This window comes from Heloderma suspectum, chromosome 6 (genome assembly GCF_057233095.1).
Source record: "Heloderma suspectum isolate Gila_16-S chromosome 6, 16-S_ref, whole genome shotgun sequence".
Lineage (NCBI taxonomy): Eukaryota > Metazoa > Chordata > Lepidosauria > Squamata > Helodermatidae > Heloderma > Heloderma suspectum.
In genome coordinates, this window is record NC_139463.1 from 71,205,952 (window position 1) to 71,222,263 (window position 16,312).

A 16,312-nucleotide genomic window follows, 5' to 3' on the forward strand; every position below is an offset into this window, starting at 1 on the left:
TGAAGCGGAAGCTCAAATATTTTGGCCACCAAATGCGAAGAGAAATGTCACTGGAAAAGACCCTGATGCTGGGAAGGATTGAAGGCAAAAGGAGAAGGGGACGGCAGAGGATGAGATGGCTAGATAGCATCACTGATGCAATGAATATGAACTTGAGCACACTCCGGGAGAGAGCGGAGGACAGGAAGGCCTGGCGTGCTATGGTCGATGGGGTCATGAAGAGTCGGACACGACTTAATAACTGAACAACAACAACAACAAATTTGTGTATTTGGGGTTTTATGCTGGGTTGATTTTTAAGATCTATTTTTATAGTATTATTATGATGATTTTAACTGATTTGTATGTGCCTATATGCCTTATTTTTAAGGCATCAAATAAATATAATAAATATATACCCAGCCTCCGAAGAAGCCCACCCAGAAGAGTAACTCACACAAAACAAATGAGTGGGCTTTTCTTAGGATGAACCATTCTTACTCTTACATACTTTAAACATATGTAAATCTTTTTGAGTAAAAGAGCAAAGTCTGTGCTACCTTCAATTTTAATTCAGAACAATAATGTGCCTTGGCTATCAGAAGTTTGGGGAACACTGAAGCTTGTATATTCTCTGTGGCCTTTTGAACAATCCTGGAAAAACACTTCTTTAAAAAATAATAATCAAAGATCAGCCTTAGAGGAGTGGGAGATCAAAGGTCTCGCCATCTGTCAGTTTTGCTGGCAGGGACCACAGTGCCCAATTGAATTAAATTATGTAAAGGCTTGTTCCATAGCCCAAGGGAGGAAGAGAGTGGTGAATAGAGCCCCAGTAGCAAGAAGAAGCTATGAGCAAAATCTCCAAAAAGGATTGGTCACAATTTGGTTGATGTGCTGGGAAAAAGTGGAACATCCCATTTACTCTCCCATGGGGAGGGAAGCCAAACCCAGGCCAGATTCCAGCTGTTTTGAGGCCAATTAGGCTAAAACATTAATCTAGAGCAGGAATTTCTCCTCCCCTCTCGCTTTCAAAGTGAAGATGACCATTTGAGGCATTACTACTGCTGCTACATATCCTTTCTTTACCTCTTTTAAGCAGCAATGTGCTTTACCATCTTTTATTTTATATATTTGTCCTCAAAAGAACCCCATGAGGCAAGCCACTGTTTATGTCCGTTTTACAGGTGGGTTGCAAGGATGCACAAATGATTCCACAACAGGATCAAGGTTACTGAACTCAGGTCTCCTGGAGTCAAGCCTAGGCCTGACCTACCCAAAGCATTAGGCAGCCTGGGGTGGAAATCTAAGTGGCAACACAAAAATGTACATTTCTTGCTAATTAATGTTTGGGTGCCTGTTCGCTTTAATGAGGAAAACGTCCCAGTGGATTGTGTTTGTGGATCAGTTCCATCTGTTTCTCACTCTGTTACCATTCATCATCATCACTCCCGCTATTACCAATGTTCAGGCTGTGTGTGCCATTGCTTATGTAGTTAAATCAGCACCATCCCCACACAGGAGGCATGTGCAAACCCTGAGGTTTGCAGTTGTAAGAAAAATCTTTAGGGAAACAAAGCCTAAAGGATGTGTGGGGTGGGGGGAGGAACCTCCAAAACAGCCCAATGAAGACTGAACATGTTCTGTAGCTACAGAATGCTGAGTGGTTGTTGTGAGATGGGAGACCAAAAACTGGATGGGAGGGAGAACGGAATGGAGTATTGTGGAGGAGTGCATAGCAGACTGTCCACACTGCCACATTTTGTTACAGGTTCAATTTGTGACACTGTACCACCTGTTTGCCTGATGGTATAACTGCCCCAGCCAAGCCCATCTCTCTGTCCACTAGTAAGAACATAAGAACACAAGAAGAAGCATGCTGGACCAGACCAAGGGTCCATCTAGTCCAGCATTCTGTTCCCACAGTGGCCAACCAGCTGTTGACCAGGAAACCACAAGCAGGGCATGAGCGCAACAGCACCCTCCCACCTATGTTCCCCAGCAACTGGTGTACATAGGCTCACTGCCTCTGGTACTGGAGGTATATATTTTCACAAATATATACAGTCTTGTGTGCACAACCTGAAAGGCTGTCAAAAGTCAGTCCTCCGTTTGAAGGGCTGTGTCCTGTACGCTTCCAGTTTAAAGATAAAGAACCACCCTAGGAACTCTTGCCCATCAACACTTAGCCCTGAGCAGCAGATCGAACAGGCAGGCACACAAGTCACCTGGTTGCAGTTCTCCACATGGTGGTGAGATGTACTGTGTTTCTTTTTAAATTATAATAATAATTTCTGCATTCGCCTCTATACTTACAAATTAGCACATGCAAACTATAGATTAGCACCTGCAAACTTTATGCAAATTGATGCCCTGTTTTGCTGAGGGCACAGCTGGGTGGTGGCAGCTGCTTGCCCCCCCAGCATTCACTGCCTGAGGTTGCTGCTTTACTCTACTTAATGATTAGAGCCAGCCCTGAAAGTTGGCAGGTTCCCCCCACATTAATGTCAACGGCATAAGAACATAAGAAGAACCCTGCTGGATCAGACCAAGGGTCCATCCAGTCCAGCATTCTGTTCCCACAGTGGCCAACCAGCTGTCAACCAGGAACCCACAAGCAGGACACGAGTGCAACAGCACCCTCCCACCCATGTTCCCCAGCAACTGGTGTACATAGGCTCACTGCCTCTGGTACTGGAGGTAGCACATAGCCGTCAAGACTGGTAGTCATTGATAGCCTTTTCCTCCAGGAATTTGTCCAACCCCCTTTGAAAGCCATCCAAATACATGTCCATCACATTCACAACATCCTGTGGTAGTGAATTCCATAGTTTAACGATGCGCTGTGTGAAGAGGCCCTTCCCTTTCTCTGTCCTGAATCTCCCACCAATCAGCTTCGTGGGATGACCCCGGGTGCTAGTATTTTGAGAGAGGGAGAGAAATGTATCCCTGTCCGCATCCTCCACACTGTGCATCATTTTGTAGACCTCTATTATCATGGCTCTCCTTACCCTCCTTTTTTCCAAGCTGAACAAGCCCAGCTGTTGTAACCTTCTCTCATAGGGGAGATGCTCCAGCCCCTTGATCATTTTAGTTGCCCTTTTCTGCACTTCTTCCAGCTCTACAATGTCTTTTTTTTTTAATACTGAGGTTCTAAACCAGACATGCTCACTCTTTCTTTTTCTGTGAGGGAAGCCTTTCTGAAACAGTTTAATCCAGCCCAGGCCTCACGCCTAGAACATATCAAGAAATGTAATAATCTGGGAGAAAGTGACTCAGAGCACATCCTCACCACCAAATAACCACACCATCTCCCTACATTATACACACACATGCACACACATCTGGAATTAGGCGGAAGTTCTTCCAGATAGGTTTAAGTCCTAACAGCATTCTTTTTTCTTCTCTCTCTCAATCTCTCTCTCAAGAAATTCACTCTCTATCTACCATGTCACCCCTAGATCTTGGACTGTTCCTACCCACAATTGCTTAGCTGACTCGTGTGATCCGTACTTGTCACGTCCTCCTGCTTTGTTCCAGTTGGGGGGAGGGGAATTACACAGGTCATTGCAAGTCACAATCTGGGCGCATGCCAGATCCCAATTCCTAACATTGGTTTGATTCACCCAAGGCCGTTGAAGCTTGGGTCGACCATTTACTTAACAAAAAACAGTTGTGCGAATTGGCTGTTGGTGCTCCTGAGCAGCAGCTTCCCAACCCCCACACCCCCTCTCCCAGCCTCACAAATTGATCCCACACGCTTTCTAAGGGCAGCCCACATCCCTAGGGCTGTGGTGTCTAAAAGTTACAGTATGAAAATTGATGGCGCTTCTTCTGACTCCTGAAAGGCCTGTAGAGCAGCAGTTGTGGCCTCCCTTCAGCCTACACAGGAAGGAGGCCCTCCCCCAGAACAGTCCCCCTCATTAGTTCTCCCATTAGTATGGCAGATTGCTCAATTAGCAGCCACTTGAAAACTGAGTCTCCCTCGCTAATGCACAGCCCCCTGAGGAAGGGCCCAGTCATGCTGTATTCCAACCAGGCTATAATAAATCCCACGCAGGCAGCTGGTCTCATCCAGCCCTCAAATTCTGAGGGCTTCTGATGCTCTCCTCCTCCTTCTGCGTCGACAAGAAAGCAGCAGGTACCACCTGTCAGAAGGGGGTGACCTGGAATGCTTTGAGGTAGACATGCCTTCACACTGGCACATGAGACGTTTCTTGTTTGCCCTCCAACCCTTTGTTCTGTCGCTTTTCTAATGCAGAGCTGCCATCGGTGGGAGCAAAAAGGCATCTCCATTCCTCCCCAGAGACAGACTCTTCAGTGGATAACGTAAAAGTTCAGCCTAGGGTTGGACTTATTGGCATGATTCGATTGCTAATGCAGATGAGATGTTTGTGTAGATCTGGGGGATTTATATGACATTTCCCCCCAGTTTTGCAGGTGTTATTCTGTGGGCACCCATGATTGATCCTCCAAACAGGCTGGGGAAATGCAGGGTTCAGTGCAGACGGTACAGGGCACACAGAAGGAAATGGCACACCGGCTTAAACAGTGTGGTGCCTCCTTTTGTGAAATGGTGCTTCTTGAGCTATGGAGGCTCCTTTAAGGCCTGCTGAACTGGGCAGCTTATTATTAATTGCTGTTGTTGTTGTTAACATTTTGCTGCCACTTTATTTGTTTCATGAAGTTCTTAAAAGCTCATTCTCTCCTAGAGGCTCAGAGTGTGTAACAAAAGTATAAGAGGGCAGGGGGAATCCACAGAAAAACCATTAAAATAAAAGATTTTGTGGTTAGTGTTTTGTATCTTGGATTGCATTGTTATGTTTTAATTAGTGTAAGCCACCTCAGGCATCATCTGGGCTGACAGGCGGGGTACAAATTCTTGGAAAGAAAGAAAGAAAGAGAGAGAGAGAGAGAGAGAGAGATAACATTAAACTGATAGGAATTCATATATACTTAATTCCAGCTGATATATTTCTTCCAGCATTCCACAGATGACAAGAGGAGCTACCTTGTGACCTTTTGAAGCCCTGTCCTTACACAAAGGATCACTTGGTCATCGTCCCTCCATCTCAAGTTCCATTATGACAGATTCCTGAAAGTGCATCTCTGCCTGCTGCACATAAGATTACCAACTTTTGTTTAACTACCAGCCCTGTGTTGCTATGCTTGATCTTCAGGAATTATCTAGTGAAATATCCATAGCATGGAGATAAACGTTACCAGCTGAATTTACCAGCTGCTAATTTTTGTGGAACATGCCACTGGTGTGTGCATGTGTGTGTTACAGGGCAGGCCCAAGACATTTTGCTGCCTGGGGTGAAGGATAAAGTGATACCCCTTCCAATTGCACATACAGAACCAATTAGAGTGATAATTGTATTCTTAGTTCAACCTTGCCAATGGGACAGTGTCTTTCACCACATCTGAGGACCGCTAGCTTAGGGGGGCAAGGTAGGATAGGCAGCACCCACAGCTCTGTACTCCAACACCTCACTGCTGTCCCCCCACGCCCCAGTGTCTGCCACCTGAGGCAGCCGCCTCACTCTGCCTAATGAGAGAGCTGGGCCCGATGTTCTATAATTTATGGCAAGATTTCTCTGTTTTTGTTATGTATACCTTCTCTCCCATCCCTCCCTTCCCTCAGAAGCCTCTGTTAGAGGCACAGCTATTCGGGCTGGTTGAAAAGTTACTAGCCTTAGCTGTAGATGTTCATTTACTCTGCAGTGGTCTGTCATGCATTGGCTTTTTGATCAGGGTGTGTTAGTTAACTGAACATAAGAGTTTTGTTTTTACGGTCAGTTTAGTAACACAGAAGAAGAAAAATGAGTGCATCCTAAATATGTGTGTATGTGTGTGTACATGTAAAGGCATCCTCAAAAGACAGTGATTAAGCAGGGACAGTTATCAGGGACTTCCCCTTGTAAACAGGGACCAGTAGCAGTTAATAATAATTATTACTTAAACAGAATTACAAGACATCTCACCATAGCGGAGAGACTGACTGACTACTTGATCTGTGCACCTGCTGGATGGGCAACTTCAAGGCCCCTCAGTGCTCTCCTACCTTATAGTTCTTTCACTTTAAACCAGACTTGGACTGGACAGCTCATCAAATAAACGATACCACCAAAGAAAGGACTGTCCTCTGCCAACTCTCCAAATAGAGGGCTGACCTCTGTAAAGTAGGACACCTGGACATCCTACTTTCTGAACCAATATTCAGATCGGTGCCCAATTATCATTCAGATTTCGCGCGTCTCCAAATATTGTGATGCGGATCTTGGCTTAATGCACGTTTTAGGATAAAATCCATTTGAAGTGTGCCCTTCAAGAGAAAATACATTTAGAAAGGTATATTTTTATATTAACATGAATTTGTTGTTTATTCATTCAGTCACTTCTGACTCTTCGTGACCTCATGGACCAGCCCATGCCAGAGCTTCCTGTCAGCCGTTGCCACCCCCAGCTCCCCCAAGGTCGAATCCGTCACCTCCAGAATATCATCCATCCATCTTGCCCTTGGTTGGCCTCTCTTCCTTTTGCCTTCCACTTTCCCTAGCATCAGCATCTTCTCCAAGGTACCTGTCTTCTCATTATGTGGCCAAAGTACTTCAGTTTTGCCTTTAATATCATTCCCTCAAGTGAGCAGTCTGGCTTTATTTCCTGGAGTATGGACTGGTTTGATCTTCTTGTGGTCCAAGGCATTCTCAGAATTTTCCTCCAACACCACAGTTCAAAATAGGGATGGCGAAGAATTCCGCCACGGATTTCAGTGAGGCCGAATGCACTGGCATTCGGCCCCCCGAAATCCGTGGCGGAACGGCCTCCCACCCCTGCCACCCCACGGAATCCCCCCGGAATGAAACTTACCTGGGGGTCTGGCGGCGGCAGCAGCTGGTCTTTCGGCCAGCTGCTGTGGCCACCATTTGCGTCCTGCCAAGCTGCCGTGATAGGCTACGTAAGTATTGGCCGCCGTTTGCGTCCCTGCTCTTTGCTGTGATAGGCTACGTAAATACTTACATAGCCTATCACGGCAGCCTGGCTGGACGCAAATGGCGGCCGCAACAGTGGCCGCCATTTGTGTCCGCAGCAGCCCGGCCGTGGCCAGAACTCCGGCTGCAGATGGCCCTGGCCAGCAGCTCCGCGGAGCCAGCCAGGGAGGATTCCAGGGGGAGGGACGGAGCGCCTCCCCTCCACCGCAGAAGCCCCACAACGGAACAAAGGTAAGGGATTCGTACATCCCTAGTTCAAAAGTATCTATCTTCCTTCACTCAGCCTTCCTTACGGTCCAGCTCTCACAGCCATAGGTTACTACAGGGAATACCACTGCTTTAGCTATGCGGATGTTTGTTTTCAGTGTGATGTCTCTGCTCTTAACTATTTTATCAAGATTTGTCATTGCTCTCCTCCCAAACGTCTTCTGATTTCCTGGCTGCAGTCAGCGTCTGCAGTAATCTTTGCACCTAGAAATACAAGGTCTGTCACTGCCTCCATGTTTTCTCCCTCTGTTTGCCAGTTATCAATCAAGCTGGTTGCCATAATCTTGGGGTTTTTTAGGTTTAACTGCAACCCAGTTTTTGCACTTTCTTCTTTCACTTTCGTCATAAGGTTCCTCAGCTCCTCCTCACTTTCAGCCATCAAAGTGGTATCATCTGCATATCTGAGATTGTTAATGTTTCTTCCAGCGATTTTAACTCCAGCCTTGGCTTCATCAAGCCCAGCATGTCGCATGATGTGTTCTGCGTACAGGTTGAATAGGTGGGGTGAGAGTATACAACCCTGCTGTACTCCTTTCCCAACCTTAAACCAGTCTGTTGTTCCGTGGTCTGTTCTTACCGTTGCTACTTGGTCGTTATACAGATTCCTCAGGAGGCAGACAAGATGACTTGATATCCCCATACCACCAAGAACTTGCCACAGTTTGTTATGATCCACACAATCAAAGGCTTTAGAATAGTCAATAAAACAGAAATAGATGTTTTCCTAAAACTCCCTGGCTTTCTCCATTATCCAGCGGATATTGGCAATTTGGGTTCCTCTGCCTTTTCTAAACCCAGCTTGTACATCTGGCAATTCTCGTTCCATGAATTGCTGGAGTCTACCTTGCAAGAGCTTGAGCATTAACTTACTGGCATGTGAAATAAGTGCCACTGTTCAATAGTTTGGACATTCTTTAGTGTTTTCCTTTTTTTGGTATGTGGGGATATGAGTTGATTTTTTCCAATCTGGTGGCCATTCTTGTGTTTTCCAAATTTGTTGGCATATGGCATGCATCACCTTGACAGCATCATCTTGCAAGATTTTAAACAGTTCAGCTGGGATACCATCATCTCCTGCTGCCTTGTTATTAGCAATGCTTCTTAAGGCCCATTCAACCTCACTCTTCAGGATGTCTGGCTCTAAGTCACTGACCACACCATCAAATCTATCCCCGATATTATTATCCTTCCTATACAGATCTTCCGTATATTGTTGCCACCTTTTCTTGATCTCTTCTGCTTCTATTAGGTCCTTGCCATCTTTGTTTTTGATCATACCCATTTTTGCCTGGAATTTACCTCCAATGTTTCTAATTTTCTGGAAGAGGTCTCTTGTCCTTCCTATTCTATTATCTTCTTCCACTTCCACGCATTGCTTGTTTAAAAATAATTCCTTATCTCTTCTGGCTAAACTCTGGAATTTTGCATTTAATTGGGCATATCTCTCCCTATCACTGTTGCGTTTTGCTTTCCTTCTTTCTTGGGCTACTTCCAGTGTCTCAGCAGACAGCCATCTTGCCTTCTTGGTTTTCTTTTTCTTTGGGACATTTTTTGTTGCCGCCTCATGAACAATGTTGTGAACTTCTGTCCATGGTTCTTCCAGGACCCTATCTTCTAAATCTAGTGCCTTAAATCTATTCTGTGGGTCTTCCCTGTTCTCTTTAGTCTGATTCTAATAGGGATGTCAGAGAATTCCGCGATGGATCTCGGTGAGGCCGAATGCCAGTGCATTTGGCCCCCCGAAATCCGTCACAGAACGAAGCCCCCGCCCCCCCAACCCACGAAAGGCGCATGGGACGAAGTCCCCACCGCCCCCAACCCACAAAAGGCGCACAAAACGGATTACTTACCTGCTCCCGTCCGCGCTGCTTTGCGAATGGCGGCCGTCCTGCAGCCGCCATTCGCTTCCTCTTCATAGCCGTGATAGGCTACATAAATACTTACGTAGCCTATCACGGCTAACATAGGGACACCATTTGCGTAAGTATTTACGTAGCCTATCACGGCAGGGGGGAAAAAACCAAGCGTACACAAATGGCGGCGGCTACCGCCATTTCCGTACGCTGGGTTTTTTCCCCCCTGCCATGATAGGCTATGTAAATATTTACGTAGCCTATCACGGCTAAATACAGGGACACAAATGGCGGCGGCTATTACAGCTGCCATTTGCATCTCTGCAGGGCTCCCCAGCAGCCAGATGTCCGGCTGCGGGCGGGCGGAGCCAGCTGGCAGCTCCGCGGCTTGGCCGCGGAGCGGACCCAGCCGGGCAGGATTCTGGGGGGGAGGACCGGATCACCTCCCCCCCATCGAGGATTCCGGGGGGAGGGATGGAGCGCCTCCCCCCCCCCAGCGGAAACAGAATGGAACGGAAGGTAAGTGTTCCGTCCATCCCTAGATTCTAAATTGTGCAATAAGAAGTTCGTGATCTGAACTACAGTCAGCTCCAGGTCTTGTTTTTACTGACTGCATAGATGTCCGCCACCTTTGGCTACAAAGGATGTAGTCAATCTGATTTTGGTGTCGACCATCTGGTGAAGTCCATGTATAAAGTCGTCTTTTAGGTTGTTGGAAGAGAGTGTTTGTTATGCACAGTGGGTTGTCTTGGCAAAATTCTATCAGCCTATGTCCCGCTTCATTTTGTTCTCCCAGACCATGCTTGCCTGTAATTCCAGGTGTCGTTTGACTACCCACCTTAGCATTCCAGTCTCTTGTAATGACAATAACATCTCTTTTTGGCGTATTGTCCAGTAGGTGCTCCAGATCCTCATAGAATTGATCTACTTCTGCTTCTTCAGCATCTGTGGTTGGGGCTTATATTTGGATCACTGTGATGTTAAATTGCTTACCCTGAATTCGAATTGAGATCATTCTATCGTTTTTAGTATTGTATCCAAGCATTGCTTTAGCCGCTTTATTATTAATTATGACAGCTACTCCATTTCTTCCGTGGTCCTCTTGTCCACAGTAGTAGATCTGATGGTCATCTGATGTGAAGTGGCCCATTCCAGTCCATTTCAGTTCACTGACACCCAAAATGTCTATATTTAATCTTGATATCTCCCCAGTAACCACATCCAATTTGCCCTGGCTCATAGATCTTACATTGCAGGTTCCTATGGTGTGTTGATCTTTAGAACATTGGATTCATCGTTCACCACCAGCACCATCAGCTACTAGCCGTCCTTTCAGCTTTGAGCTAGCTACGTCATCACATCTGGGGTTAGTTGAACTTATCCTCTGTTCCTCCCCAGTAGCATTTTTACCATCTTCCGACCTGGGAGTCCCATCTTCCGATGGCATACCAACATATCTCTGGTTGTACTGATCCATTTAGTTTTCATGGCAAGGATACTGGGGTGGGTTGCTGTTACCTTCCCCAGGGATCGTATTTAGTCTGACCTCTCTGCCATGACCTTCCTGTCTTGGGTGTCCCTTCACAGTTTAGCTCATGGTGTCATTGAGGTGCTCAAGCTCCAGCACCACGACAAGGTAACGATCTCCTTTGCTGGAGATAAACATGAATTAGCATGGTTTAAAAAAAAAAACACAGATTAATGTAGAAATGTGATGTAACAGACTTATGAAAGAACACATGCAAAGCAGCAAAACTTACTTGGACCAGAAAAATAACTGATCCATCCATCCCTTGTTGGAGGGTACACTGCTAAAAGCCAAACCAAACAAGGGAATATATATATATATATATATATATATATATATATATACACACACACACACACACACATATATACATACATACATACATACATACAGTATATGCACACACACACAAACACGCACACACCATTTCAGAAGGCCTTTTGGTGTTGTGCTTGCAGAATCTGATTTTCAGCTTCTAATTGTGATCCACCCTAAGAAACTCAGAAAGGGTGAGAAATCAATCAATAAGCAGAGAGATACATATTGACCCTGTCTCACAACACCACAGGCTTATTATTGTGACCATACGTTTCTGTCATACCATGCGGGGAGACATTCCTCTCTTTCAGGAGCATGGGGTGGAACCGCTGGCTGATGGGGGCAGTGGAAGCTTGATTAATGGGCAATTAACTTCAGGAGGAAAGCTTTTATTCCCAAGCATCCTGCAAGTCACACTCATCTTGGAAGGAGCGAGAGCGGAGGGGGGTTGAGAAGCATGGCCTGACCTAGCTTGACCTCGCCTGGCCTGGCCAAATAATGGTTGCTAGGAGAATATTTGGAAGAAGTCGTTGGGATTTTGCTGTGCTGTGAGCTGAATAGAATTTGGGGTGTGAGGGGAGACTAGCAGCATTCATTTGGTCAGCCTACATATTTGCATATTTACATATCCTCCAAGATTTTGCTGATGAAATGAGGGACCCTTCTGTATCACAGGTAGTTCCATCCCCAAAGCCTTCCACCACCACCACCACTGTTACATATTGCTGGGCTCTGAATCTATACTATCTCATGTGTGATAGATTCATTTACCATCCTCCACTGGCTTAAATGCCAAGGTTTGTTCTTTGTGTCAAAGATATATTAGGAAAACATAGTTGTCCTACAATATATTATCAAGAGTTCCAAATATACCTCTGCAACTGCAGTGTATAAAATGGCAGGCAGTGTGACATGTGGTGTTTAAGGGTAAAACTAGAGATTACTTTTAAAGATGTACTTGAATCCCATGCTTGAGATTTGTCAGGCTTGTCTCTTTTTCTTTACAAACAGCAGCCGTGGAGGTCAAGCCTTTCTCCCCAAGCTGTTTCCCTGGTAAAAAATGCCTTCTTGAAGCTGCTATTTGCCTCTGAACCTGGGGGAGGAGGTGTTTCAGCAGAAAAACAGTGCAGGGGAAAGGGTTAATCCCACACCACAACCTGATCCAGATTGGAACTCCCTATGGCTAGGGATGTCAGAGAAATTCTGGAATGGATACAAATGAGTTCAGATTTTAATGAATCCGACCTCTGGATTCTGCAGCAGATCAGCTTTTTGTGAGTCATGTAGATTCCATGGACTTGCAGACCAGTTTTGCACTTTTGTGGGGGATTTGCAGTAATTCACATTAGCGCTAATTCACGTTAACGAGTGCACATTTACGCAGGTGTGCATTAGCACGAAGTACACTTGCTCTAATGAGAATTAATGCTAATGCGAATTAACGCTAATGTGAATTAGCACTAGTGGAATGAAATTCTGGTTTTAAAAATCTGATTCTGTCAATGAGAGGACAACAGAATGAAAGATCCCTGCCAGAATAGATTTAACAAAATCTGTACATTCCTACCCATAACTGTAGTGTGTGTGTGTGTGTGTGAATCCCAATCACAGCATTAAAACACACCTTTAAATAATTTTTAATTCGATCCTTAGTGTCCATGCATGTGCATCTACATGCATGAGCACTCAAGACAAGAGGCATTCCCACCCACCCACCTCGCCGCATTTGTTTAACTGCTAGAGGCTTGGGAAGAAGACTAAACCCTGTAGAATGACACTGTAGCAACTCACACTAACACATTTTTAATAAGTAACCTCCAAAAAACAAACCTGGGGATAAAACAGAGACCGTAATTTATCAGAGGCAGGGGCCAGAAAATAAGGACAACAGCTGGTTAATAGGGAAATTTGAAGCATATGTATGAACAAATAAACAGATAAGTATGAAGACACACCAGAAGTCTCCAAAGCTCTTTCTGTGATGAATCTGTGTGACTTTTAGCCTATGTGTATTTATTCCTATCCCATATTTTATCATCTCACATTTCATGATAAGTTTTATAATGAGCATCTGTTAGGGTTTGGGTTTGGAGGGAGCCATAAATGGGTAGAGATGTTTGAGTATACACTGCACTACTCCCACATAGTTGGATAGGACCCACTGGGATAATCTAGTCTTTGCTCACTCACAAAAACTCACGTTGGAGGGATTATGCTGAACGCATCCCAGGGCTAATGTATCTGTTAAGATGGAGCTCTTCATGTCTGGCTATAATAAAACTTCAAAGCCCCCCTTGGTGCCCAGTCATTAGCTGGGCTGTTTTTTCATCTTTGTTTCATCATCTGCTTATTATTCCTGACTCTTGCTGTTGACATTTTTCCCTAATTGGCTGCTAGAAAAGGGGTCTTTCGAGCAGGAAGTGGAGATGCCCTTGCCTTTGGCTGCTGGTCTTGCCTTCACAAGAGTTGGGGGCATGAACTCCATGGCTCCTGCAGAAGAATTGGAAACATATCCCTGGGCCTGGTACATAATCCACTTTAGTGAGATGGCAAAAGAGAACAACAGAGTTAAGACATGGTGCTTTTGACGCAAATGTATTTATGCAGCAAACATGTTGGCTGAGACCACAACTGCCAAATTTCAAGAGAAAAGGTATATCAATCACCTTTTGATACAGAGTTGATCCAGGAATGGTCCCAAACAGTTCCAGTTCCAGGTTTTTGAGGGCTCTTGGGCAAGGCACCCTCAATGAACCCCCTTCCTCATTAAGCCTATCTTCTCACCACCATTGTCACCAGCTGCTATTGTTCCTCCTCCTCTTTCTCATCATTGCTGCCACTTGCTTGCTTGACAGGCGGAGAGCCAGTATGCAAATAGGCAGTGGCATCTGCTGCTCCTTTTTCTCACCACCACCGTTGTCTCGGCCAGAACAAGAGGCAGCTGAAGAAGTGGGTTGCGAGGGTAAGAGGAGGAGCAAGTCCAGGGGGCTGTTGTCAGAAGGCCATTGCTGGGGTGTGGGCCCTTAGCAGGTGCCAAAGCATACCTACCCTTGATGCCAGCCCTGAACCTGAATTAAGCATTCCCTAATTACCAACAGTCTCCTCACTCTACAAGCAGTTTCTAGACTAGATGTTAGCAGTTCTGGAAATTATGGTGCAAAACCAGTCTATTTTGTATAGTGTAAAACCATTTTGCAATCCTAAACACATGCAATCCTAAACAATAAGTAAGACCCATTGAACACAGTAGGCTTACATCCAAGTAATCATGCATGGGATAAGAGCCATGTTGGATTAGACCAAAGGCCTATCTAGTTCAGCTTTCTGTTTACACAGTGGCCACCCAGGGAAGTCCACTTGCTTGCCGTAGCCACCGCCATTTGCGTCGCTGTATTTTGCCGTGATAGGCTACGTAAATATTTTTTGCCTATCATGGCAAAAAAACCACAAAAAAACAGCGAACGCAAATGGCGGCGGCTATGGCGGCCGCCATTTGCGTTCCCATTTTTTTGCTGTTTTAAATATTTACGTAAGCTATTATGGCAAAAAAAAAAAAAAAAGGAATGCAAATGGTGGCCGCCGTAGCCGCCGCCATTTGCATTCCCTTAGTTTTGCCATGATAAGCTATGTAAATATTTACATAGCCTATCACAGCTTCCGCAGGGATGCAAATGGCGTCCCTGCATTAGCCGTGATAGGCTACGTAAGTATTTATGTAGCCTATCACGTCTATATGGAAGAAGTAAATGGCAGCCGCAGATGCAGCTGCCATTCACAAGTCAGCGCAGATGGCAGCAGGCAGGTGCTCCATTCCGGGCCCATTTTGCAGGGCAGGGGGGCGGGAGGGCTTCGTTCCGCCACAGATTTCGGGGGGGCTGAATGCCAGTGCATTCTCTGACATCCCTAACGGATTCCACAGTATCAGTATGCACTGTGTGAAGAAGTCCTTCCTTCTATCTGTCCTGAAACCCCTAGCATTCAGCTTCAAGGGATGACCCCCGGTTGCCTGGCATTCCACTCGGGTTGGGTGGGAGGAAATGGATATTACTGGGGGAAAGCTTTATTTGTTACTTTAACAACATGACACGTAGTATAATTTAACATTTGTGTGAATGGATGGGTGGTGTGTGTGTGTGTGTGTGTGTGTGTCAGAGAGAGAGAGAAAGAAAGAGAGAGAGAGAGAATGAGAGGAGAGAGAAAGAAAAGGGATCTTCTACCCCATTTTTGGATTTGGGCCCACCCACTGCCAGCTCTGGCCCCGCCCACTTTCCGCCAAGGGAATGTGGTCTTCAGCTTCAGAAAGACTGCCCACCCTTGATGTAATGTTTTTGTTTAAGTATGGAATAATTAAGCACAGGAACATAGGAAACTGCCTTATACTTATACCCTTAGTCACTGTAGCCCAGTACTGTCAACACTGACTGGCAGTGGCTCTTCAGGTCTTCAGGCAGGATCCTTCCCTAACCCTACTTGGAGAAGCTGGGGATTGAACCTGAGACTTTCTGCATTCAAAGCAGGTGCTCTACCACTGAGCTACGCCCCCGAGGCTTAGTAAGGGCAGCAGGTCAGGCATCCTCCTAACTTCGCTACTGATGGGTGAGAAGGAAATTGGAGACACACGGCATTGGTTGGACAGCAGCAGCCAGCAGGTTTTCTGAATAACAGCTTCTGAGTAGGGGCTGTCTACATGTGCAGCGAGATCTTGGAACTGTTAACTCGCCTCACTGCCACTTCTTGGAAGAGGCATAGGATTGGGAGCCAGCCTGAGGCACTGAAATGACTAATTATAGTTACGGCCCTGAAACAACAATTGCAGACGTATCCAGTGTTGGGAATGGGGCTGCAAGCTGCTATACTCTGAGGGACTTAATCATTGTGTTTTGCCAGTTGGCAAATGCAAAAAGTAAAATAACCAAAAAAACCCTGAAAATAGAACACAACTCCTGTGGCAAACAAACAAGGGAAGTTTTATTTGTTTGGGCTTGGAAATACCATGTAGACCACAATATTAAGGGGAGGGGGCAATAAAACCTTCATATTTATACAGACAAACACAGAGAAGATTAACATTCCTACAATGTGATGGGGGGGGGGAATAGTATTAGGAAATAATAGTGGAGTTGGATATTTAGCTGACCACCCAGATCTAGCTAGGGTGCACAAAAGCCTATCTCACAAACTCAGTGGGTGATTAAAGGGGCTGCACCAAGCAGGGAGACCACTCTTTGGCCAAACAGCTGAGGGAATTTCACATATGTGAGGGGGGTCACAGGGCTGCAGGGGATAGCTGTGTCTTCCACCATCTTGTTGCACAGCGTCGCCTCCAGCTGCTGTCACTTATGGCAGAAACACATCTGAATCTCGCCATCTGCACA